At 42.6% G+C, this 14,496-nt stretch overlaps 1 long non-coding RNA gene across 1 annotated transcript in view; it reads left to right on the forward strand.

The window, feature by feature from the left end:
• LOC144377714 (uncharacterized) overlaps positions 1-14,073 on the forward strand; it is a 31,748-nt gene extending 17,675 nt beyond the window's left edge. Inside the window, exons 2-3 of the long non-coding RNA XR_013438734.1 lie at positions 12,757-12,888; positions 13,731-14,073. This is a non-coding gene — a long non-coding RNA (uncharacterized LOC144377714). The remainder of the gene's footprint in view (positions 1-12,756; positions 12,889-13,730) is intronic.
• Positions 14,074-14,496: the final 423 nt, after the last annotated feature.

Raw genomic sequence — 14,496 nt, forward strand, 5'->3', positions numbered from 1 at the left:
TCCAGAGCCTGGCCTGGCCCCAGATGTCACACATTCGATTTTGAAGAGAGATGTTTATTGGAGCCTTTCTTCCCTCAGCTCCTGCTGTTTCTTTGCTTCCGTGATGTGACCTGCTGCTTTCACCCCTCAGTTTTCCAATGCATTAAAAAATCAACCAACAAAAACAGTTTGTCTCAAAGTGCTGCAAATCCAAGCTTGTTATCTGTATTCCATTATTATGAATAACTCACCACCTCTGTGGCTTGCGTATGATTGACTTGCAATTAGGGGCTGTGTTTTACAGCAGCTCTGAGTGGTATTCCCCCCTGGCTATTCCTTAAGGCAAGCCCGGAACCCCTGGGTCACATGAGAAAGGGTGAATTTTTATGGACTCCACCCTGTTGTTGGTTCCCTCCACCCCTCTGCAAGCCTGGATATTGGATCTGTAATTACTGATGCAATAATAATACCTTCCATTGCCATTTTATGCCTTTTCAAAAATGTTTTCCATCTTGTGATTGATTTTCACAAAAATGCCCTTGACATAGGCAGTAGAGCTTTTATGGCCTGCCTAATTATACCAATAAGGAAACAGATTTGTGAGGTTAAATGACTTGCCCAAGTGCTTTCAACAAATCTAAGAGGGGCCTGGGGTTGGAACCAGATTTCATGGTTGCAGGGTGGGTGGTTGTCCCTCGGCCACAGCATGGATAACAACCTTCAGACAAAGGTATTTATACACAAGATTTCATTTGCTCCTGGGATGACCTTATAAGATTGGATGAACAGATATAGTCCTCATCTTTCAGGTTGGAAGTAGAAGCCCAGAGAGGCGATGTGGGACAAACAACGGAGGATTGATTTGATACCATGTCTCCAAGTCTGGTTTTTTTTTTTTTTTTTTTTGTATGGGGGATTGATCTTAGGGGCTCTTAACCACTGAGCCACATCTCCAGCCCTTTTTATTTTGAGACACGGTCTCACTAAGTTGCTTAGGGCCTCATTAAGTTACTGAGGTGGCTTTGAACTTGTGGTCCACCTGTCTTAGCCTCCAGAGCTGCTGGATAATTACAGGTGTGTACCACTACCACTGGCTGCTTTTTTTTTTTTTTTTTTTTTGGTACTCAGGATTGCACCTGGGGACTTGCACATGATAGATACTCCTGAGCCACATCCCCAGCCCTTATTAAATCTATTATTATTATTATTATTACTTTTTTGTGTGTGTGTGGTGCTGGGGATTGGGCCTGGGGCCTCACGCATGCTAGGCAGACGCTCTACCACTAAGCCATACCTCCAGCTCTTAAATTTTATTTTGAGACAAGGTCTGCTAAATTGCTGAAGCTGACCTTGAATTTGGGATTCTCCTGCCTCTGCCTCCCAGGTTGCTGAGATTACAGTCGTTCTGTACCACTCCTGGCAAGTTTGCTGTTCTTGCTGACACTTTGTTGCCTGATTAATGATACCACCACTCATTCAGTGGCCTTGCCCCAAAACGTAGACTCATCTTTTACTGTTCTTTCCCTTTTTATTCCATATTTGAGTCATCAGCAAATCTTACTGATCCTGCTTTCAAAATATATCCCAAGTTGATCATTTTTTTTTACCATCTAAAATGCTATTGTGGTCTGAGCCTTCATTGTTTCTCACCCAGATCTCAGCAGTGGTCTCCTGCATGGCTAGTCTCCAAAGAAGGTCCCCTGGGAGCCAGTCCTCCCTGGAGTCACACCTTTGTGTATTTTTACATCAAATCTCAGCTGACCTGTGACTCTTACTTTAGCCATGGAATGTGGAGGAAGCGAAGCTGACCCATGTATCAAGAAAGCTTTTGTACCTCCGGGAGCCCTGAGCTGCTCTGCTGCAGAAGCCAAGTGAAGCGGGAGAGGCCAGGAGACTGCATATCAGTGTTCCAACTGAGCGTCCCACAGAGGTGCCAGACATGTGCCTAAGCATCATGTACAAGTTGTACCCTCCTGTAGCCTAAGCTGGCGTCCCATGGAGCAGAAGAACCTTCAGGCTGAGCCCAGTCAACCCACAGACTCATGAGGGACAATAAAATGATGGTTGTTTTAAGCCACAGTTTTGGGTTGGTTTCATATGTAGCAATATATAACTAAAACATCTAAGGGGGCTCTCTGCTTCCATTCTTACTTGTTGTCAGTCTAGTTTGCAGACGCAGAAGGGTGTTTTTTTGTTTTGTTTTGTTTTTTTTTGTACCAGGGACTGAACTCAGAGGCACTAGACCACTGAGCCACATCCCCAGCCCAATATTGTATTTTATTTAGAGACAGGATCTCACTGAGTTGCTTAGCACCTCCATTTTGCTGAGGCTGGCTTTGAACTCATGATCTTCCTGCCTCAGCCTCCAGAGTCCCTGGGATTACAGGTATGTGCCACAGTGCCTGGCAGGTTTTTTTTTTGTTTTTGTTTTTGTATGGTGGATTGAACTCACGGTGCTTTATCACTGAGCCACATCCATGGTCCTTTTTATATTTTGTTTTGAGACATGGCCTCACTAAGTTGCTGAGGCTGGCCTTGAACTTGTGATCCTCCTGCCTCAGCCTCCAGAGCCACTGGGATTACAGGTATGCATCATCATGCCCCTGACTACAGATGATGTTTTAAAAAATTATAGTAAGATATGCATAAAATCTATCATCCTTATGCTTTTTAAGTGTATATTTTAATAGCATTAACAGTATTCACCTTGGGGCTGGGGTTATAGCTCAGCGGTAGAGCAATTGCCTCACATTTATAAGGTATTGGGTTCAATCCTCAGCACCACATAAAAATATATATAAATAAAATAAATAAAAATATTGTGTCCATCTTTAAAAAATATTTATTAAAAAAAAAGAAGAGTATTCACCTTGTTGTGCGACAGATCTCCAGGACTCTTTTATCTTGCAATTCTGGAACTCTGTACCCAGTAAGCCACAGCTCCCCATCCCTCTCTCTCCTGTTCCTGGCAATCCCCATTCTATTTTCTGTTTCTATGGGTTTGGCTCTCCTAGATATCTCCTATAAGTGAAATCATCCATATTTGTCCTTTTATGACTGCTTTATTTATTTAGCTTAATGTCCTCAAAGTCCATCCATGTTGTGGGGTGTCAGAATGTCCTCCTTTCTTTGTGTGTGTGTGTGTTGAGCACTATGGATGTCATTTAAAAATATTCTAGTTAGTTATACATGACAGTGGAATGCACTTTAGACATAAATAGAGTCTAACTTCTCATTCTTCTCATTGTGCACGATGTTGAATCACATGTCGTGTAGTCGTATCTGCACATGGGGTCATAGTGTCCAAGTCATTCTACTGCCCTTCCTACCTCTGTACCCGCTCGCTCCCCTCCCTTCACTCTCTTCTGCCTAATCCCTAGTTTTCCCCTTATGTGAATTAGCATCCTCCTATCAGAGAAGACATTCGTCTTCTGGTTGTTTGGGGACTAATTTATTTCACTTAGCATGATATGCTCCAGCTCTATCCATTTACCAGCAAATGCCATCATTTCCAGAATCTCTTCCTTTCTAAGGCTGAGTGATGTTTCCTTGTGTGGACATTGCACTGTGTTTAACCATTCATCTGTCGATGACAATTGGTTTGTTCCTCCCCACCTTCTGACTGTTATGTGATGGGGGTGTGAACATGGGGGTGTCCAGCTATCTCTTCAAACTGAGCTTTTGATTATTTGTGGTATACATCACTGGATTAAATGGTAGTTCTATTTTCAATTTTTTGAGGAACTGCTATACAAAGAAGTTATTAAAACATAAATTTTGTTACTCCCTTGTTCAAACCTCTTCACTAACTTCTTGTTGTTCTTAGAATAATATCTAAGATCCCTATGTGGCCTGCAAGGCCCGAGACAGCCAGGCCCATGGGCACTTCCTTAGTTTCTTCTCTTTAGCTAGTTTTAGTATCCTGCTCTTCCCTGTTACCCCAAGCTTGATCCTGTCTCAGAGATTTTTCATTTGCCATTCACTCTGACAAAAATGTTCTTCCTTGTTTTTGTTTTTTTCCGATTCTGGGAATCAAACCCAAGGCCTCCTATGTGCTAGGCCAGCACTCCACCACTGAGCTGCACCCCCAGCCATCTTCCTTGGTTATTGTCATGACTCAAGTCTCTGCTCAAACACCTCTTCCTTCAGACAGACCTTCCCTGATCACCCCATCTAACAGTACCTCCTATCATCTGTATGCCTTTATTTTTGATTCATTGTCGTATCTCCGCCTTATCAGTGAGGCGTTCGTATTACTAGCACACAGCCATATGGGACTAACTATGGTAGAACTAGTGCTGCTCTAAGCACTTTACATATGTTAACCTGATCTTTTTTTTTTCTGTAGTTGTAATTGGACATCATACCTTTATTTTATTTGTTTATTTTTATGTAATGCAAAGGATCAAACCCTATGCCTCACACATGCTAGGCAAGCCCTCTGCCACTGAGCTACAGCTCCTGTCCCAACCTGAGTAATCCTAACAGCAATTCTGTGGATTAGGTGTATTACTAGTACTCTCCCCATTTTACAGATGAGAAAATTGAGACATCAAATGTTAAATAACTTCCCTATGGTTCTATACCTAGCAATTGACAAAGATAGTACTTAAACCAATCAGTTAGAGTCCAGAATCCACTACACTGTACTCTTCTCATTATAAATGTCCATCCTGTGTGTTGGTTGGTTGTCTCCCCCATGGGGTATATGATCCATTAAAGCAGGGACTTTGAGTTGTTCACTGCTCCCCAGGGCTTACAGCAGTGTCTGGCATATATTAGGTTTTCAATGAAACCATGTTGGATGAATGAGTAGATTCTTTGTACATTGAAAAAAAAGAAAGAAAGAAAGATTCAGGTTTTCTTTCTTACTCTTGCTCCCCCCACCTCCCATGAACTTAATTGCATCTGGAATAAATAGCTAGTCAAGTAGAGTAGTTACATCTAGTAGATACTCAATAATTATTTATTCCATAAATCATTTGGGAGTTCCTTGAGGATAGAGACCTGTGTCTGTTTTCCTTCCGTCTCTCGCTTGCCCCTCCTTGTGCCCATTGCTGACTCTCAAACTTCTGTCATTACTGTGGAAGAGAAGGAAGAATGTATTTATCTTGTAAAATTTTGCCTATTGTATTGTGGCAGCAAATAGATGCACTTGTTTGTGTGGAAGTAGCTATGAGAAAACTAAGCCGGCAAATTTCAGGCCAAGGATCATGTCGAAGAGAGAAGCCATTTTCAGAATTTTTCATATCTTTTTCAATCCTGGGCATCAACAGATCATTTTATATAGGACTCGGGGTCAACTTTGCACATGTTCTAGAACATAGCCATCATTTCCCTTGTCATTCTTTTCCTCGTACAGAGATTCTCTAATGCAAAACACATCCCTCTCTCAGCTTTTGAAAGAGCCAGGGCTTCAGAGGTCCCTTGGTGCCCTGCATGGAGAGATCGCTCCAGAAACAAAGGCTGAATGACTTAATTATTTAATTAATAGATCTCTTTAGAAGTAGCCCTGAGGAACTCAGTTCCGTGATTGGTTAGCTGTCTACTCCGGATCCAGCTGTGGTTCAACATATTCTTTTTTTCTCTCTAGTTTCAAATGTACTTTGGAGAGTCCTTCCAGATACTTTTCCCATCAAATTGTCATCAAAATGCAGGTCAGATGTAAAGAAGACCAGTGTCTATTGAAGACTGGCATCAATGCATTAAAAGGTACCCTGGTGGCCTTAAAGACTTAATGCAGCTTTTTAAAATTGCTAATTTATACACTGGGCTGTCCACCTCACCCTGGCACTCTGGATCACATTATACAGAGAAGTAGATGGAACACACATATAATAGGCGACGGCTGGCTTCGTTATGACCTTATTTTCACTGATAAAGACAAATCTCATAATTCACTGGTAGCAATGTCAGTCTTTTATCTTCCCCGGGACTCATGAGGACACAAGTCACATCCGCTGATCCTGCTCCATGCATGACAAGGAAACTCAGGCAGCCAATCACCACAAGGGTGATTCATTCATTTGCATCCAGAAATTCTGTTGGTTAAAAAGCAATAAAACTGTTTGGGCTTTTTTTTTTTTTTTTCCACTCTATAAAAAGTGGCTTACTTTGGTGAGATATACGCCTTCACTCATCTCACAGAGCTGCTGTAAAAAATAACATTTGGCAGTGGGAAGTGGGACTTTTGCTAGAGGAACTGATGTGTACATATAATGTTTATACATTTCTTAGATGGCCATGGACACGTGTCAATGCTTTCGTGTTCCAAAGTCGTGTATGGATAGAATTTACTATGGCATGGATCTGGATTTTTCAAATGTATGAGTCAGGTGTGGTGGCACAAGCCTGTAATCCTGGGTACCTGGGAGGCTGAGGCAGGAGGATCCCAAGTTTGAGGCAAGCCTTGGCAACTTAGAGAGACTGTCTCAAAATAAATAAAAGAAAATAAAAGAAAAGAAAAAGGCCTGAGGATGTAGCTCAGTGGTAGAGCACTTGCCTAGCATGTGTGAGATCATGGATTTGTTCCCTACTACTGCAAAAAATAAAAACATAAATTAATAAAAATAAAATATACCAGAGGATTTACAAAGTGTGAGATTCCAGGATGAAATGATAAGACATATCCAGGGCCTGGAGTGGTAGAGGGGTGACATTAGGTACTTAACTTGATTCCCACCAGTCATAGAAAACCATCACCATGCCCCCTTCCTGCTCTAGTGCCACCTCAGGGTCCTGGTTGCCCTTCTCTGTTTCTGTCCTTTGCCTGTTCTTTGAGCCACAGAGGCCAGTTGAGGGCCAAGCAACCCAGGAGGACCTTGTAACACAGAGTAGATTCCAGAAGATCTGAAGTTGCATGAGAAAAATGAGAGACTGCAGGGGCTGTGGGGGCAGGGGGCAGGGTGGCCTGGGCTGCTAAAGGCTGGCGCCACCTGCTGAGCCGTAAATCAGGTCTCAGAGCCTAGATATTTATTTTCAAAGCAGGAGCTGGATCATCCTTTATACTCAGTGCTGTGCTAAGTACCATGTTGGGGCCGGATAATGTTAATGACTGCAGCAGCTTCACCACAATGGTGCTGATCTTGTGGTAGCTCTGCCTCTTCTACGCCAAGGGAGTCTAAGGATTTAACCCTTTCTTTGGATTGACGTTAATGTGCCCAGGGGGGTGGGTTCCTTGTCGGGCAGACTGACCTTTGGCATTTTTCCTGTTCTCCCATCTGATGGAAAGGCTGTGGGGGGATAGGTCCCAGAGAACAGGGCTTTCTGTATCTTCATTTTCAGAACAGTCACTTTGAGGATGACAAATGTTTCCCGGCTGTCTTGGCTGCCAATCAGGCCCCTCTGTCCATGAGACCTTTTGAAGAAGCAATAACAATACACTCATTTTAATTATTTATTCATTGCCCCTTCGGATTGTGCCTTTTAAACAAACTATCTTATAGTTTCTTCTTTCTCATCTTTATCATAATTAAGGGCAACAGGGGAAAAGGGCTATCTTTTGTTACACACACACACACACACACACACACACTCACACACACACACATATATATATATATATATATATATATATTTTTTTTTTTTTTTTGTATTGAGGGGATTGAACCCAGGGGCACTTAACCACTGAGCCACATCTCCAGTCTTTTTTGTATTTAATTTGAGACAGGATGTTGCCAGTTTGCTTAGGGCCTCCCTAAATTGCTGAGGCTGGCTTTGAACTCTTGATCCTCCTGCCTCAGCCTCCTGAGCTGCTGGGATTATAGGAGTGTGCCACCATAACCAGCCTTTTATAATTTTAATTACACCAATTTTGGCTTAAAATGGAACCATTTACATATGGAGGAGATATTATTTTGGGGACAGTGATAGTTTTTCTCCCTCATATACCTCAAAAAACGGCATAGCTGTGAGGGGGTCCAGCTGTAGGCACCAAACCTAAGCTTGTCTTACCCTGGACAAAGGATATAGAGCCCCAGTGGAGACTCTAGCTGCTAGGGGAGAAAGCCCTAGATCCTCAAGGACTGGTGTTTTGCCACAGGGAGCCGTCATCATGGCGGGAAATCAGGTTGGGGTGTCAGTCGCAGGAGACCACAGTGGTGACTGAATCTAAAAGTGAAGATCTAGTTGCACTCCCTGCCCACCCTGGCACCTGGCTCATGTCCACTTAGAAGCACGGCCACCTGCCATTTTCCCTTCTCTTCTTCTAGATTCTGGCCTGATATTGCCTTCTTGGGGGTATTACCCCTTTCTGCTTCCTGGAGTCCATGTGATCCAGAGTAAAAGAATGTGAGCCTTGGAGGTCAAGAGAGAGACTGAATTTCAGTTGGCCAATAACTGGGGATACAGTCTTGAGCAATGATTTACCATTTGAGCTCCGGGGTCCTTTCCATGAAGGAGGATCATGAGGTCTTCTTGGCAGAGCGGCTTGGGAAGATGCATATGGTAAAGATACCTTCTGCACACAGTGGGTGCTTTGTTAGTGTTTGTTGCCTCTTTTCCTGTGTAGGATAGCTATGAGTGAGTACCTCGCAGGGAGGGCAGATATTTGAAGGGCTGGATAATAAAGACGGTAATTCCTGACAACACTCAACCACACAATGACTGTGTGCTCTTGCTGCCTATCCCCACCCATCCTTGTCTCATGATGCTTTTCCATTGCCTCTTACTTTATAAGGTTTATCCCTGATTATTCCCAGCCTGCAACGAGGCTTCCTAACCCTCTTATGCTTATTGCCTTCACCACTCAACATTTCACCATGAACCATCGGGTTTATAGATTACAATCTTCTCTCTTGAATAAAATACACTCCTAGGGGCTGGGGATGTGGCTCAAGTGGTAGCGCGCTCGCCTGGCATGCGTGCGACCCGGGTTCGATCCTCAGCAGCACCACATACCAACAAAGATGTTGTGTCCGCCGAGAACTAAGAAAAAATAAATAAATGTTAAAATTCTCAAAAAAAAAATACACTCTTTGGGAAAGGACTAAGTATGATTCTTTGCATCATTTGGCATGGTGCCAGGCATGGAGTAATGCTCAATAATTGATTCTGAAGAACAGTGCCATTGCTAGTCCTACCTGAGGGCAGAGGTATTTTATATATTTTTGTGTCTCCACAGCAGTTCACCCAGTGCTGAGTATCCAGGCACTCATAGATACTCAAACATTTCCCCTGATTAAAATTCTGGGGGAGGCGCTCGAGGGGGTGATTAGTCATTGATATGAAAAGTATAGTAAGAGTCTTGGGGAGTAAAGCTGAATCTACAGAAGGTTCTAAAATGTCTGGGGTTTGAGGAGGACATATGTACTTTATGAGGGCTTGTAAATCATGCTCTGGGATTGCAGGAAAATTTTGGAGAGTTGGTGACTGGTATGGACTGGGTCACCTAATCTGACATTGTCCTGTAGACTAGATCTGGAGCCAGGTGACCCTCCAGCTTTTGGTAAAAGAAAATAATAAAAATAAGTTCCCTCTTGACTCAGGAGCCCTTTGGAAATTTGTCACCTGTTATTGATCTATTGACAACGCCTGGTTTCTTCTGATAGGTCTGATCTTGGCCCATAATCCTTAAATAGACAAAACTTCCAAGGAAGCTGATTTTCATTGGACTGAAAGTCAATCAGGCTGCTGCAAGAATATGAAATTAGGCTTTAGGGGAAGGGGTGGTAGTTAATTTCCAATTATCTGCAGGAAGAGGGCAGCAAGGACTGTGCACCCTGCAGTCGCCCCAAGAAGGCGGTCCTCTGTATCCCCTGAGCATGATCAGGAAATTCAGCTGGGTCCCCTCTCAGGGCTGCTTTTTGTCCACTTCCCTGTCCTGCCACGAGGCCCTTTAATTTTCTGCATGTGCTCACAGCTCTGGCTCATTCCTTTCTGGGCCCCTGGCTGAGGGAACCCCCATAACTGGTGGTCAACTTGTTCCCTGACCTAACAGAGGTCATTTCTAAGTGTCGGTTTTATGCCATGGATACTACAGTAACTATGAGATGTAGCCTTGTAGACTGAGTTAAACAAACAAAAAAGGGCTGGGGCTATAGCTCAGTGGCAGAGCACTTGCCTAGCATGTGTGAGGCCCTGGGTTTGATCCTCAGCATCATATAAAAATAAGCAAATAAAATAAAGGCATGCTGTCCATTTACAACTAAAAAAAAAAAAAAAGAAAAAGAAAAGAAAAGAAAAAGAAATTCAAAAATCAATAAAATTAGCCAAGGCATGGTTCCAAATTCTGACCCTGAGCTAGCTTTATGCTGTTCTGGTAGCAACATGCACGGGAAGCCTTAAACACACAGAACTGGGAGTCAGGTAAATCCTGCTTTGCTGTTGTTCCTCACAGCCTTGTTTCTCTTCCACACAGTCTGATTTCTTTCAGCCAAATGAAGGACAGGACTGAAATGAAGGAGAGGACTCCTTCCCCACCAAGCTTGGTGAGGCTTCCAGGGCAGCAAGGCAGCTGTCCTGGAGGGGACTCTCTGAGTGTACAGCCTGCAAGCTTTCATCAATTCCCGAAGTACTTTAGGAGGGAGCCAGACAAGCAGCATTATTATTATCATCAATCACTCGACACTGAAGAAACTGAGGCAGCTGAGGGGAGGAGTCTGCGGAGCTGGCCCAGCCAATGGGAGAAGGAGGGGGAGGAGGAGGAAGCAAAGATCCACACAACTGGGCTTGACTCCCTCTGCCAGGGGCTGGAGGTGAAGAGGTAGAGGCGGTGACAATGTGGCCAGGCTGCGGCTGCTGCATCTCAAACCAGACACCTCACCCCACCACAGTCCTCTTTCTCTTTGAGTCCCTCAATTGAATACATTCTGATTCAATTTGAATGTTCTGGATTAGTGGAAGGGAACGAGGTTTAAAAGAGGTCAGCTCCATTACTCAGCGTTATTAATGATGTTGTCGGCCGTTAAAATCTCAAAAAACTAGGAAACTAATAAATTTTACATATTGAAAAATCACGGATGGATCAGGCAAATGGATAAATTCTTAAAGGTATTTAATATCTGTTAAGAGGACAGAATGATAAATTCAATATTGAAAACCAATATCAGATTCACAATTACAGGCCATTTATCATAACCAACTGCATGGACAGCGTCTTATTGCGGGGAGCCCAGTGTGATTCATAAGCAGAGACCCGGAACAAGTCCATATGAAACGAGAAATAAATCTGCTTTACATATTGGAAACTTATTTCCACTTCCTATCTTTATTGCCAACAATAATGTTAGCTTTCAAGAACAAATTGTTACACATTAAACCCATGCATAATGAGCCCAATTGAGTAAAAAACTTCCCTAAAAAGAGCTTTAGATTATTCCAAATTGGGTTATTAGCTTTAACTCTAATTCCTCTGAGAGGACCCAGCAATTGTAGAGTAAGTTTCTGCACTTAACCAGCCAGTAGCTTTCCTGGGTTGGACCCCAAAGTTCCAGATCTGTTCTCTCTTCTCCTTCTTTCCCACTTCCTTGAAGAATTACTAGTGTCAGGCTAAAAAACAAACTTGACAATATTTAACAAATGTGTTAATTTAATGAATTGCAAAACATAATTTTTTTAAATTTTAGGATGAATTACGCTGCCTTCTTTGAATATTTGAGTGACTATGGGTAAATGGAATGATTTGAATTTGGACCCTTGATGTCACGGCGAGGGCACCAGCTCAGTCAATGTGTTGATCTCCAGACATCTGAGGGTCAAGTGCAGTAGCTGATTTGGCCAACACGGCTGCCACTCATCCCTCTGGCTGCCCAGGATGGAGTTGCTTTTTTTTTTGGTTCTATTTTTTTCCAGATGTTAAAACCGAGGTGCTCAAATGAAGAAAATTTGGGACGTGTAGGGGAAAATAAAATCACTTCTAGCTCCCTTTTCAGACAGGCTACTCTATGATATTTCTTTTCTTTCTTTTTTTTTTTGTTGCACATTTTAAAATTTATGCAGTTACCATTATATATACATAATTTTTTATCCTATGCAAATATAATTTTAATGATTATATAATAAGCCATCATTTTATAAGAAAAACTTTCCTAATATTGGGCATTTTGTTTGTGCTATAAATAACATTGCAATAACCATCTTTGTGCATATAACTTTGGGTGAATTTCTGATTACTTCTTTAAGATTTGTTTCCAGAAATCTCATTTTGGGTTAAAGAGTGTGAACCATTTAAAGTTTTAATATATATACTAAATCTTAAAAAAGTTTCTATAAACTCCTAATTCATGAATTTGCTTAGAGTTTGTACAAGTTTCAGCCGTAGCCCAGAAGTTGAGGTCACAGGCCTTGAAGTCAGACCCACCAACTTAAACTTGCATTTAAGTTCCAAGTCTGCTACAGACTGGCTGAGGGACTTAATCACTCAGAGCCTCCATGGTCTCATCTGTAAAATGGGCATCATGATAGCTTCATCCTAGGGTTGTCACGAAGATAAAATGCAAATTGCCTAGCAGATGCCTAATCTGGCACCTGCCTAATAGAGTAAACACTTCACAAAAGGCAGGTAATATTGGCCCTTCTCTGTTTTTTTGTTACAGAGTATCATGATGTATGTCCTTAGGTATATATAAAGGCATCATAAATTTTAAACATTTAAACTTTAATAACATTCTCCCTTGTCCCTGGAATAAAAACTTACCTTGTTATCAGTCAATATCCTTCACCACCTGCTTGCCCTGTACCTCGGTCACTGTGTTCATGACACATCCTTCTTCCCAGCCGGTCTCTTCCCTTATTTCCACTCTTTGCCAAACTCTGCTCATCTATTTAATCTCCACCTAGGTATTGCCACTGGTCAAGCCTCTCTGCTACCTCCAGGGGCAAAATGAACGTGTTGGTCCGCCTGTTCCTCCAGCACCGTGCGAACCTACCCGGGCTGCAGTGTTTCTCAGTCTCACGTGTTCGAGTGAGACGGTAATGCAGTCTCCCCCACTAAACTGGGAACTCTTTAAACATCAGGATCAAGTCCTATTGATCTTTTTTTTTTTTTTAATGCTACTACAGCACATGGCAGAATAGGAGGGCTCCATATGAGTTTGTTCAATGTAACGTGGGTAGTCAGTGTGATCAAAAAAGTCCATAAATGGCATTTCAATTCAATTCAATTGAATTTCATCTGGATTGAAAGCTGATTGGACTTCAATTTTTTTATTTATCATGGGATCTGAAATACAAATGCATTTTGTGCACTTGTGAAGTGCTTTCTAAGCCTTGAAATACTTAATGCTATTTGCAGAACATTTCTAGGCAAATTATTGAGATTTTAGAATGTAAAAGGAATTTCAGAGGACCCTGAATAAACATATACTAAAATATCTCATGGGAGACTACTGTATGTATCCATTAAGGAGGTGGACAAAGAAAGAGAGACCACTGAGGCTGCACATTGTGGTGCACACCTGAGAGATCACTGTGCCATTGGGACCCTGAATTTCCTGCTGAATCTTAATGTTAGGGTTAAAGCTGAGGTTCAAAATAAATTCACATTGACCCTGCACAGCACTTTACTACCCTGTTAAAATATCTGGGTTGTGTCTAATTGATAAGCACCCTCTTTATCATCATTTTTGTCTGTTTGGCTCAGTGCTGTGTCTCCCCCACCCAAAACAGTGCTTGGCACATCACGAGTACTCAATCAATGTTTGCCAAATGACCAAATGAATCAGCAATCACATTTGGTATGACCCAATCTGCATCTACTTGGGGCTGTTTAGTTCAAGTTGACAAATCTTTATGGAGTGCTTTCTATGTTCCAGACACCTTGCCAAGGAGCTGAGGGTATGAAGATGAATAACCTCTGGTCCCTGTCTACACGATGCTCCAAGTCCAGGGCAGGGAGCAGACACACACCAGAAAAATGCAGTATCCTGTGGCTAGTGAGAAGAGAGACCTCTCTACAGGATGCCAGAAACTCAGAGGAAGGCTGTTTGATGTGAGCTAGGGGCTTTAAGAAAGGCTCAGGGGGGCTGGGGATGTGGCTCAAGCGGTAGCGCGCTCGCCTAGCGTGCGTGCGGCCCGGGTTCGATCCTCAGCACCACATACAAACAAAGATGTTGTGTCCGCCGAGAACTAAGAAAAAATAAATAAATGTTAAAATTCTCTCTCTCTCTGTCCCCCTCTCTCTCTCACTCTCTCTTAAAAAAAAAAAAAAAGAAAGAAAGGCTCAGGTTGGAGAGCCAGGCATCATGATGCATACCTGTAATCCCAATGGCAGTGGCTCGGGAGGCTGAGGCAGGAGGATCATGAATTCCAAAGCCAACCTCAGTCACTTAGTGAGGCCCTAAGCAACTCAGAGAGACCCTGTCTCTAAATAAAACATACAAAAGGGCTGGGGATGTGGCTCAGTGGTTCAGCACCCCTGGGTTCAATCCCCAGTATCAGAAGAAAAAAAAAAAAGAGGCTAAATAAAAATGGAAGATGGAAGGGCGTTCTGAGCACAGGGAGACATTGCCGGCAAAGACCACGGTAGATTATGGTACTACAATGTATCATCTATAACATGATGTATGACGGTGGCAATGG

The sequence above is a fragment of the Ictidomys tridecemlineatus genome, chromosome 5 (assembly GCF_052094955.1).
Source record: "Ictidomys tridecemlineatus isolate mIctTri1 chromosome 5, mIctTri1.hap1, whole genome shotgun sequence".
NCBI lineage: Eukaryota > Metazoa > Chordata > Mammalia > Rodentia > Sciuridae > Ictidomys > Ictidomys tridecemlineatus.